The sequence below is a fragment of the Mizuhopecten yessoensis genome, unplaced genomic scaffold (genome assembly GCF_002113885.1).
Source record: "Mizuhopecten yessoensis strain PY_sf001 unplaced genomic scaffold, ASM211388v2 scaffold10867, whole genome shotgun sequence".
Lineage (NCBI taxonomy): Eukaryota > Metazoa > Mollusca > Bivalvia > Pectinida > Pectinidae > Mizuhopecten > Mizuhopecten yessoensis.
Window position 1 is genome coordinate 2,413,295 of NW_018408761.1, and position 17,901 is coordinate 2,431,195.

At 33.5% G+C, this 17,901-nt stretch overlaps 1 protein-coding gene across 3 annotated transcripts in view; it reads right to left on the bottom strand.

Moving 5' to 3' along the window:
* LOC110463145 overlaps nucleotides 1–15,878 on the bottom strand; it is a 21,869-nt gene extending 5,991 nt beyond the window's left edge. The window contains exons 1-2 of one of the 3 annotated variants that reach the window (XM_021517533.1): nucleotides 15,794–15,878; nucleotides 918–993 (exon numbers count right to left, since the gene is read on the bottom strand). The gene's annotated coding sequence lies outside the window, so the exon portion shown is untranslated. Of the gene's footprint in view, nucleotides 1–917; nucleotides 994–1,136; nucleotides 1,209–11,536; nucleotides 11,597–15,793 lie in introns of those variants that run through there. The other 2 variants (XM_021517534.1, XM_021517535.1) reach the window with 2 other exon arrangements.
* Nucleotides 15,879–17,901: the final 2,023 nt, after the last annotated feature.

The window sequence follows — 17,901 nt, forward strand, 5'->3', positions numbered from 1 at the left end:
GAAGATTTTTGAAATATTGGTTAATTTTCCCTTTGGGGCCCCGCCCTGGCCCCAGGGGTCGGGGTAGGAATCTCAATTTTACAATTTGAAACCATCTTCCTCCAAGGATAATTCTCACTAAGTAAAAATAATTTCCTACAAAAAGTTGTCAAAATATACCCAAAAGTGTTATCTCCCTATATAAACTATAGTAAACTTTACCCCCTCCCAACGGGAGAACGGATAGCTCGGGGGTCCTGAAATTTACAATTTAAGTAAAGCCCCTGATGATCTTTCTTTCCATGTAGAGAAAATGAGTGTAGTACCTCTGAGTCTGGAGAGGAAGTTTTTTGAAATATTGGTTAATTTTCCCTTTGGGGCCCCGCCCTGGCCCCAGGGGTTGGGGTAGGAATCCCAATTTTACAATTTTGTAGCCTCATCTACCAATGATGATTCTGACCAAGTTTGAAAAAAATCCATCCACTGGTTCTTGAGAAGAAGTTGAAAATGTAAAAAGTTTACGCACGACGGACGACGGACGACGACGGACGGAACGCGATTAGAATAGGTCACTTGAGCAAAGCTCAGGTGACCTATAAATGGACAATTATACGCAAGAGAAAGGTGAAATATAAGTCCACTATCATTTAATTTACAGATTACCAAACATATTACAGGAAGTGCTAGGACCGTAGGATGTATATCAGTACGAAGTACGGAGGAAAAAAAGGTTGAAACTATTGAAAATATTGAGGTAAATCACTACCATATAAATGTAGTGTAATATGTGTCATGCATGTCTACGTACTTAAGTAATAGTATACTGTTGTCCAGCATGAATGAAATGGTTTTCCCTCGGACAAATAGGTCATATATACAAACAACGGATCAGTTCTGACCATTACAGCGTATCGGAATATATGAAATATATCACTTACCTCTATAGTAAATAAATGTTGAAAAAGAAATACTTTCTCCACCACAGAAATCGTCTGGCTGTATTTTGTAAACCACCTGTAAGAAAATAAAGCGGATGTTTAGATCACCTTCTCGCTACCTATAATCACAATACATGTAACGTAACAAAACGATATATACAGCTTTAAACTTTTCACCCCGACAGGCCCGGTTGGTGTTTCAGCATGCGCAGTGCTTACTATGTCCATTGATTATAGGTAGGTGAATGTACGTTGGAGTTGTGAGGCAGCCACACGGCCGCTGTCCTCGAGTGACCTGCCTGAGACCTCGTGTGTCTGTATATACCAGCAAACCCTGCCTTACTGTAGCCGATAAACTAGACTGTGTTTATTTACACTCACATTCCACTCGCCGGCGGTTGGACAATGCCTCTGACCACTTAAAGCTTTATAAGTCTCATTTATCCTCCAGTTGACCGGAGACGGACGGGCAGATTTACTAACCGTTTTTTGTTTGGTGATCTGGATTATTAATTACGTGTTTTTGTGACGACACATAGTCACTTTGTTTTGTTTCAGAATTAAATGTATTAATAGCAGCGAGCTGAAGCGTCATAGCCAAAGACTTTGTTAAATTGTGATAATTTACTATCTGGTCCAAATAATGTTGTTTAGAAGAAATTATAAACAGTTAAACTTAATTGATCTATCGAGATTCCTTTCTTATTATTTTTTCCGAACAACCTTTTTTTTTGGCTGTCAATAAGATGTGATTTCGACAGAGAGAAAGTGAAAAAGGAGAATGAGAGGGAGTGAATATTTTATAAGAGCAGTTTTGGAGGCGGCAACGTTCTCTCTATCAAATTCAATTTGTAAGTACCACTATACATGACTAATTGTGACACAAGCGTCACCTTTTCCAACGGATATGGTTATAATTAACTGGCGCAAACTTATTACTAATAAAGATATAGCTGGAACAAACAATGCCTCAATGTATTCACATGTATCTATAGTATACGTGTGGGTCTTTGCCCCATATAGTATACGTGTAATATACACTATCTATAGTATACGTGTAATATATACTATCTATAGTATACGTGTAATATATAATATCTATAGTAGACGTGTAATATATACTATCGATAGTATACGTGTAATATATAATATCTATAGTATACGGGTAATATATACTATCTATAGTATACGTGTAATATATAATATCTATAGTAGACGTGTAATATATACTATCGATAGTATACGTGTAATATACACTATCTATAGTATACGTGTAATATACACTATCGATAGTATACGTGTAATATACACTATATATAGTATACGTGTAATATATAATATCTACAGTATACGTGTAATATATACTATCTATAGTATACGTGCAATATATACTATCTATAGTATACGTGTAATATATAATATCTATAGTATACGAGTAATATATACTATCGATAGTATACGTGTACTATATAATATCTATAGTATACGTGTAATATATACTATCGATAGTATACGTGTAATATACACTATCTATAGTATACGTGTAATATACAATATCGATAGTATACGTGTAATATATACTATCTATAGTATACGTGCAATATATACTATCTATAGTATACGTGTAATATACACTATCTATAGTATACGTGTAATATACACTATCTATAGTATACGTGTAATATACACTATCTATAGTATACGTGTAATATACACTATCGATAGTATACGTGTAATATACACTATCTATAGTATACGTGTAATATACAATATCGATAGTATACGTGTAATATATACTATCTATAGTATACGTGTCATATACACTATCGATAGTATACGTGTAATATATAATATCTATAGTATACGGGTAATATATACTATCTATAGTATACGTGTAATATACACTATCGATAGTATACGTGTAATATACACTATATATAGTATACGTGTAATATATAATATCTACAGTATACGTGTAATATATACTATCTATAGTATACGTGCAATATATACTATCTATAGTATACGTGTAATATATAATATCTATAGTATACGTGTAATATACACTATATAACGATGGAATAGACGTATCTATATATGTATACGTGTAATATACACTATCTAATGACGTACTAGTATACAGTTATAGAATGGGTATGAGGGAAAGTTGGTTTAATATATAACGAATGAGAGATTATATTACGTATTTACCTATTAAACGTAGCGAAATTGATTACGAATTCTATCATCAATCTTAATGTACTAGTCAATTTATACTTACAAAAAAGCACCTGTTTACGCGTATTATTTTGAAAGACCAAACACATTTAAATCCATTTCTTAGTTCAATTTTTAACCAACCATGAATAGGTATTAGCGGCGTAATTCATTGTTCATGTTAACAAGATGATTAATTCACAAAATTGATGGATATTTATTATTTAGTATATCCTGCCAAACCCATTGTTTTGATCTGATATATATTGCTGCTTAAACATTTGCATGTTCACAATCTCTTAATTTTAGGAGAATAATCCTTATTGACATTTTCTTGACATTGTCTATCTGATACAAGAAACTCTGGCGGGTATGTAATTCACATTGATAGTCGAGTCCTATAATCCCGCTTCTAGCCGTCATTACTTATGGACGGACCACGAAAAGTACACTACTCGGGGTAAACGACCTAAAACAAATTGAAGAAGAAGAAGAAGAAGAAGAAGAAGAAGAAGAAGAAGAAGAAGAATACCCATACTGTATGTTTGGCATTGTCCTTTCAACGCGAGGTTGTCATTGAACAATTGACAAGTATGAAAAGAAGAGAAAACGAGAGAGATTTATGATTTGTGACATTCACCTTTTTCTTATGATGAAGTTCAAAATGATATGTAACATAAATAGGTATCAGTGAGAACCGACTTAAGAAATTGGAAGAAAAACAATCTGTACTTCACAGAAACGGGATATCAAACTTCACAGAAACAGGATATCAAACTTCACAGAAACAGGATATCAAACTTCACAGAAACAGGATATCAAACTTCACAGAAACAGGATATCAAACTTCACAGAAACAGGATATCAAACTTCACAGAAACAGGATATCAAACTTCACAGAAACAGGATATCAAACTTCACAGAAACAGGATATCAAACTTCACAGAAACAGGATATCAAACTTCACAGAAACAGGATATCAAACTTCACAGAAACAGGATATCAAACTTCACAGAAACAGGATATCAAACTTCACAGAAACAGGATATCAAACTTCACAGAAACAGGATATCAAACTTCACAGAAACAGGATATCAAACTTCACAGAAACAGGATATCAAACTTCACAGAAACAGGATATCAAACTTCACAGAAACAGGATATCAAACTTCACAGAAACAGGATATCAAACTTCACAGAAACAGGATATCAAACTTCACAGAAACAGAATATCAAACTTCACAGAAACAGGATATCAACCTTCACAAAATATTTAACCAAGTCCAATTAACCTGTTTTTGCCCCTAAAATATGAAAATATGGTTCAGTCGTTGCTTCCACTCCATATAAATACTTCAACCTAATAATAGACAACAGCCTATTGATGGTGATTATCCAACACTTCACTTCACTTCATTTCACTTCTTTTTTTGTCCCGAAGTGGGCACAAACGTGTCGCCCAAAGACACCACTTAAGTGAATTAATTTCATATCACGAGTTGGTCACTGTGACCTGTTATTTTCACTTAACTGACCTAAGTTAGACTAATAAGTCTTTTAAAAGTCCTGACCGTTTGAAATGTATAAAAGTCATTGTAAGCCTTTGTTTTTGTTTCACAATTATGATTAGTACTAGTATCCATATGTTGTAAAACGCTTTAGAGTAATTTTACAAAATATATAGGGCGCTATATAAATGTTGTATATTATTATTATTATTGTAATGCATGTAACACACTTTTTCACTTCGTATTCAGCTCCATTACTATCAAACGTGAGCCGGGCATATTTCTGCTGAACAAATATCCTTTTCCAGTTTACGTAATTGTATTGTGTATTCATATATATCGAACCTACGTACGATAAGGTTTGAGAGGAGCTAGGTCCATGTCCGGTGACTGCTGGGCGGTGAACTCAGTCCTGACCGTTTGAACCCTGTGTATATACACAGTATAGGTCTGTCCTCCACTGGCGTATCGATCAGGCTCCATCAGCCTCAGTCTCCGTATAAAACACGATCACGTGGGCAACGCGGGAACTCGTACTTCAGGGTGTGTCTTGTTTCCAAAATAGTTTTACATTACAATTTTTCACTCCATTTAAAATAGTTTGTTGCCAAAAATAGCGACACATATCTACACATACACAGGAAGCTTGACTCTTCGTGTATATTGAATAATTTATTCGCATAATACAGTGACGAACAGGAGGGAGAAGGAGGAAGATCGACACAAAAGAAATAATTTTATTGAAGTCACAGGTGCTGGACACACTAATAGTAATATGATGTGTATATACCACAGGTGCTGGACACACTAATAGTAATATGGTGTGTATATGCCACAGGTGCTGGACACACTAATAGTAATATGGTGTGTATATGCCACAGGTGCTGGACACACTAATAGTAATATGGTGTGGATATACCACAGGTGCTGGACACACTAATAGTAATATGGTGTGTATATGCCACAGGTGCTGGACACACTAATAGTAATATGGTGTGTATATACCACAGGTGCTGGACACACTAATAGAAATATGGTGTGTATATACCACAGGTGCTGGACACACTCATAGTAATATGATGTGTATATACCAAAGACGCTATACACACTAATAGTAATATGATGTGTATATACCACAGGGGCTGGCCACACTAATAGTAATATGAAGTGTATATACCACAGGTGCTGGACACACTAATAGTAATATGGTGTGTATATACCGCAGGTGCTGGACACACTAATAGTAATATGATGTGTATATACCAAAGACGCTATACACACTAATAGTAATATGATGTGTATATACCAAAGACGCTATACACACTAATAGTAATATGATGTGTATATACCAAAGACGCTATACACACTAATAGTAATATGATGTGTATATACCAAAGACGCTATACACACTAATAGTAATATGATGTGTATATACCACAGGGGCTGGACACACTAATAGTAATATGGTGTGTATATGCCACAGGTGCTGGACACACTAATAGTAATATGGTGTGTATATGCCACAGGTGCTGGACACACTAATAGTAATATGGTGTGGATATACCACAGGTGCTGGACACACTAATAGTAATATGATGTGTATATACCACAGGGGCTGGACACACTAATAGTAATATGGTGTGTATATGCCACAGGTGCTGGACACACTAATAGTAATATGGTGTGGATATACCACAGGTGCTGGACACACTAATAGTAATATGGTGTGGATATACCACAGGTGCTGGACACACTAATAGTAATATGGTGTGTATATGCCACAGGTGCTGGACACACTAATAGTAATATGGTGTGTATATGCCACAGGTGCTGGACACACTAATAGTAATATGGTGTGGATATACCACAGGTGCTGGACACACTAATAGTAATATGATGTGTATATATGTAGGATGTGCGACAGTTATTATCATTAATTTGTTTTTAGTCATGGTAATATTTGCAAACTTATTAAAATCATACCCTCCTCTTGTGTGTTCCCACCGGGTGTAAAACGGTTATAAGTTGAATTATGACTTCAATCTGGGGGGTTTTAAAATATTACGTAAACGGTTAATTAAAAATCAACTAAAGGGAAAATATCTCAAACGGGAGTCAATCATTTTGTATACCCATTTACATCCTTAAACAATGAACTACTTTTCAAGCCAATCTTTTACTATCATATACAAATGGAGGCATCCATGAATGTGGTTTAAAATTAAATCTTCATCCCGTGTTAAATAGAGATTATTAGGCAAAATGTTACTGTAACAATAAGTCGAAATTAGCGAGTAACAGAAACATATTCACTGACGAACATGCTAAGGAGGAACTACAATGTAGCTTTTCGCAACATAGATTATTGAAACGCGTTTTGAAAGTACAAAACCAAATGCATTACTATAGATAGAGATCGCAGAGGGATATTATCACCCACCAGCGTAAGATCTTCATGAGTTGTATGTTTAAGTTTGATATTTTTCTCTTAGTTTTGTCAAAAGTAAGAGAATCTTTCGGTAACCTATTTTTATGAAAATCAATGAATCTGGGTTTGAAACTGCCCTTCCAACAAGAGCTTGTCACTTTACATATTTAATATAATATCTTGAATAGGTAAAGTGACAAGCTCTTGTTGGAAGGGCAGTTTCAAACCCAGATTCATTGATTTTTATAAAAACAGGTTACCGAAAGATGAAAGATAAGAAATACACCTAGGATTATTGTGTTTTGTTTTCTACAATTTTTCATTTTTAACAGCAATAATTTTCTTCCGACAGGCAACTTGTAGCCCAAAATGATATTTATGCAAAAATATGGAACAGGAAGGACCTTTATATGTAATTTGAGAAAGGTCTGTACTTTATTCTCTAAACCATAGCGTGTAGTAAAATTAAAAGTTTAATTCCAATATGACCACATGGCAGCCATCTTGTTCTTTTTTTAGGTTCGAAATTGAACACGCACAAATAAGGACCAATGGAAAACAGCTGGTGATATTTGAGAATGCTCTCTCAAGTAATTAATGAGAAAAAACAAGTTTTGAAATTGACCATACAAAATTACGGATCATAGTTTTCTGAGAAGTAACGATAACAAACTGTAACTAGGAAAATTCAAGATGGACCAAGTGGAGCCTGCATATACAATTTAGAAAAATATGTCACAAACTTCATGAACAAAATGCGATTATAAACATTGACTTTCAAATATAACTGCCTGTCAGCGACCTTGTTCTTTCATTCGGTTCCAAAATAAAACATGAACAACCCAGGAAAAACAGTATAAATAAGAGCTGTAAAGTACTTCTTGTGGAATAGCAATTAAAGAACTGGGATTGTATCAACTTTCAAAATCCAAAATGGCTGCATCACAATGAAGCATGCACAACTATGGACACAGGAAAAACTGAATGTGAAAAATGAGACAGGTCTGTAGAGTATTTATTGAGATAAAGCGATATGTACCCTTCCTCCAAAATAAGGCCACGTTGATCATTCCAGCATTACCCTAATATTTGTTAAGTTCATTACTTAGCCTTTTGCTGGAGCAATAATGTTAATTATATTAAATGAAGTTTAAAAGTCTTTTTGGTGAAAACTACAAAAATAATACCCTCTTTACACATGAATTCATTTTTACGAAGGTAAATGTTCAGCCTGTCAACGTTGACTCATTATTGTGGTTCTAGACATGGCCCCATGGCTATGATACGAAAATGTTTAAGATAAACTGCCGGTTATGTTAAGAATTATATCGGTTAGTGGCTGGTTTTGGAACCCATACGGCTGAAATTGTCAAATAAACGGATTAGAAAGAAAAAAATGAAATGGGTTTGTTGTGTATAAACCTAATCTAAATATTTTCCACTTTTACGCGAACAGTCAGTTTGTAAAGTCACTTCCTTCACCATGCCATCTTATTTTAATCCAGTCGTCATCAACAACGCCTCTTTGATCCAAGTTTCGGGGCCCTTCTATTTTTAACACATAACAAAGCCTGATATGAATTCTATCTAGTTTATTTCGATAAATTAAAAAGATAATATTTTTAAAAAATCCTGTTTCTACATGTATAAAAGTAAAATATTGTTTAGTAATTAATTTTCGGTGGATTTCTTTAAACCGATGACGTCATCATCCATGCGCCACGATACGGTGCTACCATACGGTGTGTGCGAATTTAATTGCGAGTTACCTCCCTTATGACGCTATTAGATGGCATGGTAGCAATATAATGCTCTTACTAACAACTATTTGTACAATGCAAGAAATGTACATGGCATTTTAATGTTCAAATAATGGTTCATTAGACCAATGTTTGTGTATTTAACAAAATGATGTTTTGCACTTGACAATGTACAAGAACCGACAAGCAGGTTTAAGTAAACAACTGACATTATTACATTTCGTCATACGTGTGTTAATATTTTATATCTATCTACAGGGGCAGTTAAGTTCTGTTTTGAATGCGACAACAACAATTTTGAATAAAAAAAAATGTCCAAAGGGCAGTCGGTACTATTAAGTTTGGCGACATTATCAAGTTATGTTATAAATATGTCATTTATGTTTTCACGTTAAACAAAATAAAGAACAACCGTAAAGTCTAGAACAAGCTAATTGTATTCCGAGTACACGTAGAGCTGGAATATCGCTTCCATTTGAGGTAGAAACTCCCTAATTAAACTGGTTCGGAGGGGAAATCCACCTAGACCTGCTGTACATTACTGCATGTTTCTGTAAAGAGCGACTTATGTTGATCCCCTGTTACTTGTTCTATCATTCTTATTCTCTTTTGTTCGACGATGTCTTCCTTGACCTCAGACGTTATGAGATCGAGGTTTGTCTAACTTGATACCCAAATCATTTGACATTTGTACACAAACACTCAAACTATCCTCCTTTTATGATTTAGGTTTGAAACATTATTCTATTTTTTTAAGCATCAAAACAATGTCTAAGAAACAAAATCTATCCAGGAAACACATGCCTACCGGGATTGCTTTTTGAACTAGGGTGGCTATGAGAACTTTGAAGAAATGGTTTTAAGTCAAACTATTGTACAATATGGGGCTTACCAATTGCCGTCAAAAACAAAAGCTACAAAACAAAGGAATGTGACGTTGTTTCGACTGTTCAACAAACTTCTGAATCTGGACTTAGTACGTTTCGTTCATGTCATAACTAACACATCCGAATTCTCTACATTTTTTTTGCGCCGTGGTTGAACTAAAGCTTGCAAAATTAATTCAGTCCGATGCCGGAACTTAAAATTACTGTACATCTAATAGAATATACAAAGTGACAGTTTTAACTTAGTTCATTCTGAACGCATCTATATTCAGATCATTTTTTCGAAATGTATAAATAATGGCCCACTTGTCAGTAATTGCAAATGTCCAAAAATAAGCCATTTTGTTGAACATAATGTATTAATCGTACAAATACTGGTTAATTGAAGAGCGTAATTTGTACGTCTGTTATCTGTACAAAATATGGTTAATTGAAGAGCGTAATTTGTACCTTCTATTATCTGTACAAATAATGGTTAATTACAGAGCATTATTTGTATGTCTGTTATCTGTAAAAGCAATTGTCTAATTAAAGAGCACTCTTTGTACGTCTGTTATCTGTAAAAATAATTGCCAAATTAAAGAGCGCTACTTGTACCTCTGTTATCTGTACAAATAATGGTTTAATTATAGAGCGTTATTTGTATGTCTGTTATCTGTCCAAATAATGGTCAATTAAAGAGCGTTATTTTTCGGTCTGTTTTCTGTACAAATAATTGTTAATTACAGAGTGTTCTTTGTATGTTTGTTATCTGTACAAATAATGGTCAATTAAAGAGCGTTATTTTTCGGTCTGTTTTCTGTACAAATGATTGTTTGATGAAAGAGCGCTATTTGTACGTCTGTTTACTGTACACATAATTATTTGTACCTGTGGTGTCTGTACAAATGATGGTTAATTATAGAACGCTGTTTGTATGTCTATTTTCTGTACAAATGATGGTTAATCACAGAGCGCTATTTGTATGTCTGTTTTCTGTACAAATGATGGTTAATTATAGAGCGCTATTTGTATGTCTGTTTTCTGTACAATTGATGGTTAATTATAGAGCGCTATTTGTATGTCTGTTTTCAGTACAAATGATGGTTAATTATAGAGCGCTATTTGTATGTCTGTTTTCTGTACAAATGATGGTTAATTATAGAGCGCTATTTGTATATCTGTTATCTGTACAAATGATGGTTAATTATAGACCGCTATTTGTATGTCTGTTTTCTGTACAAATGATGGTTAATCACAGAGCGTTATTAGTACGTCTGATATCTTTTATCGTTCTACTTCATTGTATGTTATACTGGTTCGTGCCATTTGCCAATGACCAAAGTTCATTTAACGGAAATTAAAGTCAAACGAAACTAGAATGAAAGCTTGGTGAGCGTTCTTCCTTAGTATCGGATCATCAACAACGAACTATTTTAAAACAACGATGGGGAACGTTGGATGATTGGATTTTTAATGAAACTTATTTTCGGAGCATAATTCGCGACAAAATCATATACAATTCTATGCATCTTTTTTCGTATCGTAAATACGGTTAGCCACTTAAATATGAACAGATTAAACATATGTAGTGCCCCAACTTATCAACGCCTTTTCCTCTAATACAGTGCATACTGATATATACGTGATAGCATTTGACAAGGCTTACATAATTCATTTATTTTACAATCATCATATTTTACTTAAAATTAAACTTATTGCTGGTTTTGATGAAAAAGTTGCATGTGTCTGAATACTTCTTTATTGTATCTGCGTAAAGATTTTCATTATCAGATAATAGCAAACCTAAGTTAACTGGATGCATAGTCAACGGGCTTACGTTTTGAAATAGTGTAGTTCGTGTTGAAATGACGAGCATCCTCACAGGAGTGGCCACAAAAACCTGCTGGATTATTCCGATCACGTTATTGCCTGTAATCATTAGGTGACATATCAAGGTAGGTGTCTACACTATCTTACCTACTCTATATATAGTGTGTGTGTGTGCTATATAGTATGTATTTAAAAAGAAACAATATTCCATCTGATGTGCTGAAATGCAATGTTTTATCGTATGTGCATACATATTGACATATTTCATTATAATAAGTTCATAAATTAGGATAATGAATTGTTTATATATTGTTTTTAATTAACATATATTTTAATACGAAACAAAATAGTTCAGTCATCCTACCGGAACAATGACAATACATTAAAATAATTGGAAAAGGATTTATTTTTTGTATTCCTCAATATTATTTTTAAAAGTCTGCAAAAATCAACATTGAGGGAAATGTTCTTTGCTTTCTTTGGGAGCAAGAAAATTAAGGAAATAACATACTTTACCAAACTTAAAGTGTAGTACCCAACGTTTGGGTAACAATATTGAGTATAGAATATCAAAATTGGCAAGACCAACCGTAGATTTTCCATAAAATTGCATCAAAACAATTGCATTAAAAACATTTATTAATCAATATGGCTTAAATGCATTTCGGATCCTTTTCCATCTGTGTTTTCATTTATGCATATGTATTTTGCTCAAATGGAAAGTAATAAAGTTGATACTAAATGCATTCTGAAGATGAGGATATTGGTATTTCTTGCCTTTTTAAACATGGAAAATTGTATTAGTTAGTCTTGGTGACAATATTGGATTAGGACCAAACTTTATATCTGATATCACTTATCTATAATTTCACCTAACTGAAGTGTCTGTTACACACCTTTATAGTTGACAAGGAGGGTTGGAGCTATTCTCCGAATTGAACTATCTAAAAATTGAACGATATGTCTATTTATGTAACTTGCATTTTGAAATCGCACAGGCAAAGGCATTTTATAACCTGTTTGCATGTACTACTTATGGAATTAATTCCTTTTTGTGATTTGATTTAAACATATTTTATTGCAAATAAATATTTACAAAAGAATTGGACACAAGTTTTACCAACTTATCAAAGTCCTTTTCTTCAAATACATGAGTATAAACAATAACTTGATAAGGTTATTTACGCAATATACATTAATTATGTTTTTATATGGAAATGGAAAATAGAGACGAAGAAAAGAAGGAGAGCGAAACGAAGTAAAGGATAGTAACACAGATAGAGTAGATGAAAAATAGAGTGGAAGAAAAGACGGATAGAGTAATGAAGTAAATGATAGTAACACAGGTAGAGTCGGAGAAAAAAAAGAGTGATAGAGAGAGAAAGATGATCACATTCAGTCAAACCTGTTGCATTTGCTGATATAATTTTGGACAGATTTTGCAATTGAGGTATTTACATTAATGCTGAATTTAGGATCGCCATATAGGAGCAAGTCTAAAGTTAAATCATCACGAACAGGTTGAAGCTCTCTTATTAATAGATTACGATGCTGGGTGTATAAGGGACAGACACAAAGGAAGTGATAAGAGTCTTCACATGGATTACCGCATGCACATTCAGCTGTATTTGATAAATTTGCTCTAAATAGGTCATAGTTAAGGGAGCTCGCACGATTTCTCAAACGGCAATGAAGTATATTTGATTTACGGGAACCCCATACCAGAAAGCATTTATTTTGTGGTTTACCTTTTGATTTTATATTTGATTTAAATGAACTGAGAGAAGCCGAATTCCTTATAGATATATCTAGGTCATTCCACATTTTTGTAGTTGATGGGAAAAAAGAATTGCGCATTGTTTCAAGCCTAAAGTTTGGTTGTCTTAAATGTTGGGAATTTCTTAGGTTATAACGAGAAATATCCCCAATGCTATCTGGTAAGGTGTCACACAAATAATTAGGAGCTGTACCGTTTTTAATTGTAAAGAATAGGGACAATTTTCTGTTTTTCCTTCTATTACTTAGTGGAACCCAGCCAATTTCATTAAATATATGTTCAATTTTTGTGTAAATAGGTAGTCCTGTAACAATTCGTGCAGCATCTATCTGAATATTTTCAAGTTTTGATGAATTTGTCATTCCACAATTGTCCCAGACTTCACATGTGGTAAGGTTTATTGACAAAAGTGGCAATCTACCTTATTCTTGTATGGAGAAAACCTAGCCTCGTGCACTTTGTACTGAACAGTGGTGAAAAGGCAAAGCGAAGTAGTGTGAATGGTAAAATCTACTGTCTGTTTGCATAGGTTTTGTCCGTTTACTAATTGATTTATCAGAAAAACATTCATAAAATGGCTGTTTTCAAACCATAAATTAGAAGTTTTATCAACAAATTATATTGAAAATTCTAAACCCCACTTACTCCCGTGTTATAAGAGGAGAGAAAATGTTTGCAAAAGAATATTTAATCATTTTCATTATCCTTATTGTAAACGGTCATGATATGACGGGTTATACTTTACAACTGCCAAAATATTTAGTTGTTGGACAAAAAACGAAAGTAGACCCACAAGGATGATCACTTATTTGAAGACATCATAATAGAAATATCCATTAGTTTATCAATTACATAAAACGAGGAGAACTGAAAACTCCTCTAAGCATTCATTTTTAAATATAAGTTGCATGTGTGGGCATATCGTTTAATTTGGACATAAAAATAGTTCTAAATCAGCCCTCTAGCCAACTTTGAAGCAACATTAATCACGTATCAAACTTAAATACAGACACTATTTATAAACATATACTATATATAAACCAATTAGTCATACACGTAAATGGCTATACCGATTGACTTGTATCATTTTTCTTTTTAGAAAGTAACAAAAGCAGATATTTTAAACTTTATTGTGTGTTTGGCCTTATTGATAGTATAATATTGTTTTCAATGAAATCAATCCAATGTATCGTTGTTGCAAATTTATATTGAAATCAAGTTATTCTTGCTAAAATTTTGATAGCCTGATATCATGTATTCAATGTGACACAAACCGTAGATATACCACTTAAATGTGATTTCCTTCGTATTCTTAATCCCAAAGAGAGTCAAAAGACATTTATCGAAAAGGTTGTGTTTGTCTGATGTTGTAATTTCGATACTTGTCATTGAAAAATTCTATTCTATTACAATTAGTTTGGTATTAAGCTGTAGATTAAGGTAACTGTTCTAAATAAAAGTCAATATAATCTCGAGTCGTTAAATATCACTTTGAACTGTTTAAAACGTGTTGTATATAGTACCTTACAAAACAACTTATGCAGTATTTCCTGTTATTGTTGAGTAATATAAACATTTAAGTTTCATTTTTGAACGACCTAGCTGGGCAGAGACAGCCATAGGCAAGTCAAAACTTTTATTAAGAGGAAACTTCAATCTACTGGCCCAAAATGTATTTATCTGGCCGAAATGTTAAAATGTATGAAAAAAATAAAGACAAAAAAAAGACAAAAGGTAAGCATATACCCTATTGATATCATACAATTCAGGCCAATAACAGTCGTCTTGTAGGGGTACTAGTGATCCTTATATCCAGTGACTGTGTGTTTTATACAATGTAGTTCTATAGTTTTATGTTGTAATTGTTGTGTATTATTTAAATTTAAGTGTCCTTGGCTAGAAAGTTTCAGACTTATTCTTTTCTTCATCAATCAGTATCACCTGGATATACAACTAGAAGAAGTTATATGCAGTGTCTTTAATTTCGGATAGATAAGTGAAATTTACAAATTGAAAAGTCGAAATTAAGAAAGAGAGAAAGAAAGAAAGATTGAGGACTGAGAGAGATATTGAGGACTGAGAGAGAGATTGAGGACCCCGATCAGCTGGTCTGTATAAATACGTGCAGGTTGTGTGCAATAGTGCAGGTGCATGTATCTACCATCACCCTGTACCATTTACAGTTACATTTACATTGTACACGTCGTAGTTACCAATACTGGCATGACACGCGTTTTCTTCTCATGTAACGGTCATTCAGTTAGTATATTCCGTACTGACCAATGATGACGAATGTCACTGGAGTTCAATACTTGTAAGAGGGACACTAACACGATCGTAACAACATGTAAAATAATAAGAGAGTATTACGTGAACATGTTCTGTACTTTTATGTATACATTAATACAACATGCAACGAATTACACACAAGATATGCTCGTTGGTTATTAACACACGTATAAATGTAGATAAATGAAGACGACTTACCTGACCATTGACGAACGTGGACACTTGGTTAAAATGAAACCATGTCCCACTCACAGTCAATACCGTGCCTCTAACTGGCCTAGATTTTCATTCTGTTTACAAGAATAAACATTTAGCGCCTGCGCAGTACGCGTTGACTGGTTAGGTCAATGCCCGTTCATGAACTCCAGCGGTGGCAGAGTGAATATCCTCGTGTGACCTATACAGGTCGCGATACGTAGACAGAGCGCAAAATTTCAAATATATCTAGATTACATGTAGTTACTACATGTATTTATACAAGTTAGGGTAAGCCAAGCGAAGAAGAGATAAAATGTATGTGACTTTCGCGTATTATTTCAAGTAAGCGCCGATCGATAATTGAGGAAGTTTTTTATTTCCGAAGACACATACTAAATGATTTTAATATTTCCCTTTACTTTATTTTTACAGAGCAGCCAAATAGCATGGTAGGTACGGGGCAACCAGGTATCTACTCCGTAAGCTACTGTTTCTTTTAAAACATTACAATCTTACACTGTAAATAGTTTATTATTCTCTTACCCTGGTTATTATATTAATTTAATAAAGGATAATTCCAAATATTTGATACCTTAGTGCTTAATAATACTTCAACAAATGCCGGCTCATTTGCTCATTCTATTACTCTCCGAGCTACTTAAAGTCTGTAGTGTGTCAGTTTGGGGTACAATTATTATCTTAGCATATTGATATATTGACGTGCTTTTATGTGTTTACTCACTGTATATTGCGCTTCCTACTTGGTTCAGCGTTTGTGTTTCTATATTTAACCATACGGCGACCTCTAATAAAATATATTTGACTTGATTTGTGTTCAATGATATGAGATTAAGTGCTTTTTAAGTAGATATTTACCGTGACAAAGGAACAGTTTTGACTTAGGATGGGGCACTATTTGTCACTGCCAACCAGAGTGAAACGAGAATTTGTTTTCTGAATTCAAGTGAACCTCTGAGTTGAGCAAGGAGACATATTCTTTTTAAAGTTTTAAAAAAAATATATAAATATGGGTCAGTTATTTTTTCGGTAATGTTTGTGACTTGAAAAAGAATAATTCGATCCCCAAAGAGAGGATTCGGGAGTTAATATTGACATGCACAACTCGTTGAACTTAGTATTGTGTTAGTCAATTGATTTTAATCTTCAATTAATTGTAACTGATTTATTTTTTTAAATCACAATGGTAGATATCTTAATCGTAAAACAAAGAAAACATAAGAAAATCTAACTAGCAGATGGGTTTTTTGTCCCATTTTGGGATTATGAAGTTATTGACCGTCATATGTTTGACAAACGTTCATTGGTATTACCAACCTCTTGTGTAAAATTGAGTATTGTAAATTATATATCTTAAGCTAGATAAAGTTAACTGAAACAGATTTGCACAGAATCTCAATTTGTTTGAAATATAGAGCTATCAATATATAAGTACATCTGAAAAAAGCAGTCATCTACCATATTTCAGTCAATTATTCACAGACAAATAGATATAATATGCATGTAATTCCATACATAACAAACGTTTCTGTCCAAATTAAATTGTGTGCATATATATGCAATTTGCATTTTAAAAATAGACCGAATAAAATTAACACGAGCAAAGTGTCAAACTTGTTAAGTTCCTTTCCGTGCATGCGACAATTAAAATAAAAGTCATCAACTCATTTTCGTACGTACAACGCTAACGAGAAAAGGCCAAATGTCTTTGTTTCCGTGCTTACATAATACATACATCAACCAGAAATGTCATTATATGTATACCATATTCCGTACGTAAATCACCAACCAGAAATGTAATTATATGTATACCATATTCCGTACGTATAACACCAACCAGAAATGTCATTATATGTATACCATATTCCGTACGTAAATTACCAACATCATTATATGTATACAATATTCCGTACGTAAATCACCAACCAGAAATGTCATTATATGTATACCATATTCCGTACGTAAATCACCAACACGAAATGTCATTATATGTATACCATATTCCGTACGTAAAACACCAACCAGAAATGTCATTATATGTATACCATATTCCGTACGTAAATTCCCAACATCATTATATGTATACAGTA